The sequence below is a fragment of the Herpailurus yagouaroundi genome, unplaced genomic scaffold, assembly GCF_014898765.1.
Source record: "Herpailurus yagouaroundi ecotype Mexico unplaced genomic scaffold, PumYag 163, whole genome shotgun sequence".
Lineage (NCBI taxonomy): Eukaryota > Metazoa > Chordata > Mammalia > Carnivora > Felidae > Herpailurus > Herpailurus yagouaroundi.
Genome location: NW_024412404.1, coordinates 40736623 through 40743280, shown reverse-complemented (window position 1 = coordinate 40743280; position 6658 = coordinate 40736623). Strand labels below are relative to the sequence as shown.

General features: G+C 39.0%; 1 long non-coding RNA gene across 1 annotated transcript in view; it reads right to left on the bottom strand.

Moving 5' to 3' along the window:
* Positions 1-1094: 1094 nt before the first annotated feature.
* The window catches only part of LOC121037141 (uncharacterized), a 13531-nt gene continuing 7967 nt past the window's right edge, over positions 1095-6658 (bottom strand). Inside the window, exon 2 of the long non-coding RNA XR_005793628.1 lies at positions 1095-5494. This is a non-coding gene — a long non-coding RNA (uncharacterized LOC121037141). The remainder of the gene's footprint in view (positions 5495-6658) is intronic.

Genomic DNA, 6658 nt, shown 5'->3' with positions numbered 1-6658 from the left:
GAAAACCATTATGACCAATGGCTGCTACAGATAAGCACTGAACTACATCTAAAACCTCAAAGCAGAGGAACTGAGGCTCGGGGACAGACTTTTCAGCCCACAGAGGGGAGGAAGTGATGCTAGATATGGCCACCCTTGTGGCACATCAGAATTCTCCAATGGAACTGAGATCATTTGATTCCTTGGATGTGCAACCATATTAGCTCCTATAACCACCGGATCTTCAACTCCTACCCTTATACTTGGGATGCTGGAGACGATGGGATCGATGAGGAAATCAGCAATTGCCAGCACCCTTCACTTAGCACCTTGTCATCTTTAACTGAAGTTGCAACTGAGTGTAAAATAAGTAAAGTTCTTGCATTTGCTAAAATAAGTTACAATGAAAAGACTCTCCAGTTTAAAAAAAAAAAAAAGGAAAAGAAAAAACCTCCCCTCTCTTTAGTCTCCCCTCCAGTCTCTAATCTCATCTGTGAAAAAGAACTGTACTTTACTGTCCACAAAACAGTTCATTTTCAAAGTGAGAGAAGAATTGCTCTGTGAGGAGAGCCATCAGTAACTGGGGTTCATGAATTCCTGCTTGTTTATAGAAAGCAGTGGCTGAGGATAGACACTTTGAAACCACCTGTGAAAGAATTAAAGACCAAGGGGGGCAAAACCCCCATCACAAACAGAATCTCACTGATCAAGTGTGAAAGAAAAGGAAGAAAGAAAAAGCCAAGTAGATCTTTGCAGGCAACCACTAGATGGACACAGAATTCAAAAACATTCTTTAGTGAGATCAAGGATGGCAGGCTTTGAAGCCTGGAGGGCTGGCGAGTCTCAGCACCGGCCTGGCCGTGGCAATCCCCGCACCGACGCGCCCACAGTCTTGCACTTGCTGGAGTAAAGCATTTAAATTGGAACAATGTCAAATTTCACAGCTATCTTATGTCCAGTGACCTTACGGGACCCCGAGGGAAAGACAGATAAAAAATGATTGTTCTCAACACGTTCCTGAAAGCGAAGAAGTCACACAGGCAACCTTGAGAAACAACTTTTCAAAATGAAAACACCCACAAACTCTTGCTTGCGGGGTGGCAAGCAAATTGTGCTTATTTATCTATTCATTTATTTATTCTCTTTACTGAGGACTCACAGTGTGTCACCCTCTTTACAGAACACCTGCAGAGATCAAGTTCCATCACCATGGCACGTAAATTTGCGAGGATGATGTTATTGTGGGAAAAGAGAAGATAACAACTCTTCTGAATTATTTAATCAATCTGGAACAGGTTTCATTGTTGTAAAGGAAGTGAGACATAACTTGTGTCTGACCAAGAAAACCAAAAAAACAGAAGAGGACAAAGATGAGATCTCAAACCTCTGCTGTGTGTTTAGGTAACAATTTCAATGACTGTTCACATCCCCTAACTATGCCCAAGTGAATCATCTTAGCTTAATGGGATTTTTTCCCTTTAAAAGAAATATATGTTATAGATGTTGCTAAAATTTTCTTTAACCACGACCCCAATCTCATTTCCCACCTTCCTTCCCAGAGGCAGCCACCAGCATGAGTTTAAGATTGCTAATTCTTTTCTCTTTTTTTGTACTTTTCTATACATACATATGTTCCCTCAAGAGTTAAGATACTGTTTTTTTGTGTTAACTTTTCTCATGAATGGCATCATACTGTATGTATTGCTTCGAATTTATTTATTTTGCAATTGCACTCAACTTTACGTTTTCCCCACCTATCCAGATATGTGTGTCGTTCCTTCTGGGGACTTAATGTTTTAAAGGAAGAAAGCAAAGAGGAAGAAAAGTTTATTCACACTGGAACAGTTACATGTACCTATATGTTTCTGCCTGTCTCTGATTAGGAGACCAAAGTCAGGAGGACTTCTTGGAGGAAGGGTGGCCTAAATTCAGTTTTTAGAATAGATCAAAAAATGCTACATGACAAAGAATGTCACAGGGCATTTTAGAGATACCCTTTAAAATAATTTCCTAAACTAGTAATTGTGAGGTTTACTGCGTGATTATTATCTTTCCTTCACTATTTGGAATATAGGTCCTATTATTATTATTATTATTTTGGTTTGGTTTGTTTTTTTCACATTTTGGCTAGATGGAGATTTCACTGGGAAAGTAGGTTTTACAAGGGATGCTCTACTAATCAGGTCAAGATTTGCTAAAACCAGACAACTCCAGAAACTCTACAAAACACTATCGTTTAAATCCAACAGGTGGATACACGTACCAATTACAAATGAAAGAATCTTTGATCACCGGAGTCGTTGGTGTGTGCTGAGTAAAATCCATCCCAAATCCAAATATATTTGTAGTGTGAGATGAAGATGTGGAGGTCATGAGTGAGTACTGCTTATGTTAGTAGTTTTAATTTTACCCTGTCGGAGCCCCTGTGTACAAAATTTGAGAAAGCAAGACCTTGATTTGCTCAGGTTTCCCTGAGGAGGGGCTGCAGAATCCTTGAAGCATGATTTGAAAAAGATGGATAAGATATTCCACCCAAAATTCAACATCACCTTTAATCTTGCCCTCTCCTCCTCTAATCCCTAGGTAATGTTTTGTGCTTCTTTTGCAGGAAAGCAATTTTGTTAATCACTTTAGCACCAATTCTTGCATCCCTGGCAATACTCAGAACTGCCTCCATCCAAGTCTTTGATGTGGGAAAGAAACACACACACTCTTTCACATGTAATCTGAAAACAATTCACCTCTTGCCAATGAATGCACAGCACTCCACTTTAATAGAGAGCAAGTTCTGTGGAGGTTTCTAATCCTTTCTGCCAAAGAAGAGAAGAGAGAGAATCACTCAGGTAGCCCAACCTCATTCAGGAGTTAAAATCACTTGGAATGTTTTGTGGTGTGTTGGGGGCTTTTTAAAAAATATCACTTGCTGAAGATTACGGCTCTCAGGGGAAATCAAAACAACTCAAGATCAAAAAAAATAAATAAAAAATAAAAATAAAAAAAGAGTCCCCATCCCCAACTCAAACAGGATATTCTTCTCAACTCAGATAACTCTTGATCTAAGTGTATTACAAGAAACCTGCTTTAATCCCTCAAAGCAATGGTGTTATAGATAAGTAGCGGTAACTGAGGTGGCTTAAATTCCAGAAATGTACAAAAGATTTGGTTGGAAACAAAACTAAAGAAGAAAGCAAGCTCAATCTGCATTGCTGTGACTTAAGAGGTAAATTTAGGGCAGTAAAAATGCAAAGAATGACCCGTAAAAAAGAAATAGCCATAAAGTCCAGAATTGTCCTAATGGTCCCACAGGCTGCTTTCAGCATGTGTCTGAATGTGTGTGTGCTTTAGGGGTGTGTTTGTGGAAGTATTTTAAGAAAGTGAAATTGTTTTACTGATTTCAGGATCTGACAGAGTTCATTTGAAAATTTCTTTATACATTTTACTGCGATATTACAACATTCTGAAACTGTGTTTCACAAATGACTTTCTTGCTCTTTATATTTTCTTTCTCTTTATATTTTTGGTTGAACTCCAGTATTTTCTTCCTATTTAGTCCCTTTTCTTTGACGTATCACTGCTCACTTAAATGCAATGGGATGGACTTTATGGTTTTTCCTTCTGTCAGTAATTAACCATATTTTCACAGTCTGGGTATTCGTTTTGATCTATCTTCTGACATCCCAGTGAACAGATTGCACATTCCTCCCCCCCCCCCCCCTTGTCAACTATAGCTCTCTATTGCAAAATAATGGCAATTTCTTTCATTTTGGCCTCTCCCATTTGCCCAAAACATGCTTGAAAATGCTCTTTCACTTTTTTAAGAGTGCCCCTTTTTTAGAGGTAAAGCTTGTTATTCGATAGATGATACATACAAATAGTTAATAGTTAAAAATTCAAAAGGTATAAAATAGCATGGCACCCGGTTCCCCTTCTTAGAAGCGGACCTTGGTGCTAGGTTTTTGTGTATCTCTCCAGAGATCTTTGGCGTGTATCTCTCCAGAGATCTTTGGCGTACAAAAGTCAAAGCACACACATGTAGTTTCCCCTGCAAATGGCAGGGGATATACACCCTTCTGTATGTATGTATGATATACACCCTTCTGTAGCTTGCTTTTCCCCTTAATGTATATTAGAGATTGTTCTATAGCAGTGCGCATGGTCTTCCTCATTCTTTCTCACAGTTGCTTAGTATCCTATTCTACAGGTGTTCCATGGTTTATTTAAACAGTTTGGAATACATTTGTTCCAAACGCTTCTATTCTCTAATCGTGGCTTCTTTCCTCACAGGTTGTGTCTGTGACTCTATCCTAGGTACCGTAAATAAGTGACTGAATCGTAACCCGGAGGGCTCTTGAACAAGTTTTAAAATTTTGTTTTCTAAACATTTAAAAACTGAAAAAATTACCCAAAGGGATATGGGTTTATAGTTTTCAAAAAAACAAACAAACAAACAAGCAGAATTATGGCAGTTATGTGGTGCCAAGACTTTGAATTATTTTTTGAATTATTTCCTCTCAGTCTCATCATGGATCCCGCCTGGACTGTGTCATGACCTACCTGCTTAAAAATTTAAAATTCCATTTTTCATTGACTTTCCTATATGGGTTAACGTAGGATTCTGTATTGAGAATTTCCTTCCAGCAGCTGGTATTAACTTTAATTCCCTTAACCTACGAAATATTATTAAACATTTTCTTATATACTTTTAATTGAAAACCAATTTGACATGCTATCTCATACATGACTTCAGGGAAATTGGAACTTCTAGTTGACCTCAGTTCTTTGGGGAGGGCAAAGCAAGCTATGGGGCCTGACTGTTGCAACTCCTTTCCTATTGTTGAGTCGTCTAAGAGATGAAGATCTTGGGAGGTTATAGATTAGATCCCCTGGGTTGTGCCACACCTCCACTGAGACTGGTCATGCTGACGGCATGCATGAGAACCTGGGCAAAAATTTCTCTCCGCATATTGGGGCCTCCATGGCATTTGGAGTCTCAAACCCTTGTCAAGTGAGGATTTGAACTCTTAGCTCTGCCTTGCCGGAGCTGATATCCATGTGAGTATTGTTTGCTTCTACTGTCCGACCTCGTTCAATTTCAGTTTTTTTCATCTGTCCATTTGGTTCCTAATTTATGAGCTTCTATCGCACATGTAAAGTTTAGCCTCTCTTTGCTCGCTGTTTCACCGGCAGACTCCTCTGGCAGAAAGCCTGTCATCTGTTGTAAAGGAGAGCTGGTGTTGACTCGAAGCAACAGAGTTGGTGGTCTAGTAGCCATTGTCCTGTGTTAGGAGCAGGTGGTCTCACTAAGCTCCATGTGTTTGGAAACTTCTCTGACCAGTGCTTGTGCCGCTCAAGGAAGAAGAGCTCAATCTGTACTCCTTGTTTCCAGGTCAATCTACTGAACCTGGGAAAATCCCCAGGGGCTAGCTTGGCCCTCTTCCTGCTTTTCTCGCCATGGTGGATTTTAAATGTAGGGGATTTTCCTCATTCATCTCTGCATTTGTGTTTGAAACAGCTGCTATAGAAAGGAGAAAAGGCACATTATATAGAATACATAATTTTTAAGAAGCAGTGACACAGGTTTTCAAAGAACAGTACGTTGGTACAAAGGTCATAACTGCTGTTTAGTAGCATATGAGTATGGGTGTGTATATACGCATTTTTTTTTACTAAAGTAAAAGCCAAAAAAATTAAAGAAGACCTATCCTTATTCCATTCACATCCAAACTTTGTTCATATTTAGCAACTGAACACAACCCACCATCTGTTCAAAATAATGCAATTGAATGGTACTCCAGAAAAGTTACTTTTTGTGTTTTTCTCATTTTCAACAGACCCCAAACCTAGGACAAGATAAATAAATTATATCCTGTGGTTTCATTCAGTGTAATGAATGTCTCAGATGAAAAAATTTGCTTGATGTTAGGTGTTCTTAAATAGAAATAATTATAGAATCAGATATAAGAATTTTATTTTATTTTAACTTTTCTTTAAAATTAAAAAAAATGTTTATTTATTTTTGAGAGACAGAGAGACAGAGCATGAACAGGCAAGGGGCAGAGGAGAGGGAGACACAGAACCCAAAGCAGGCTCCAGGCTCTGAGCTGTCAGCACAGAGCCCCACGCGGGGCTCAAACTCACAGACCGTGAGATCATGACCTGAGTCAAAGTCAGACTGAGCCACCCAGGCACCCCAAGAATTTTATATTTGACCTGGCACTTCTAGAAGTACTGAAGATACTTAAGTTAATTTTTTTCTAGAGCTTAACTATCACTCTTTTACTGGAAGAGAACTCCTAAGATCATGTTTGTATGTATTCTATCTTAATGATGACCTTATTTTTATTTGTCTGTGTATGTTTGTATGCATATGTGTTTGTAAGTTTATATTTATTTAAAAAATCCCTAGTTGATCATGAAAATTTCACAAGGTTTTTGTGGTTTCCTTCATCTTCAAGGTTTATATCTTCCATCTTCCACTTTTGCCAAATGAGTCTTCCTGCTGACAGAGATCAGAAAAATCACAAGTTCTGAAGTTGGATGCTTAACCCACTGAACCACTCAGGTGCCCCTTATTTATTAAATTTGAGAGAGAGAGGGAGGGTGTGGGAGTGGGAGAGAGGGGCAGAGGGAAGGAGAGAGAGAGAGAGAGAGAGAGAGAGAGAGAGAGAGAGAGAGAGAG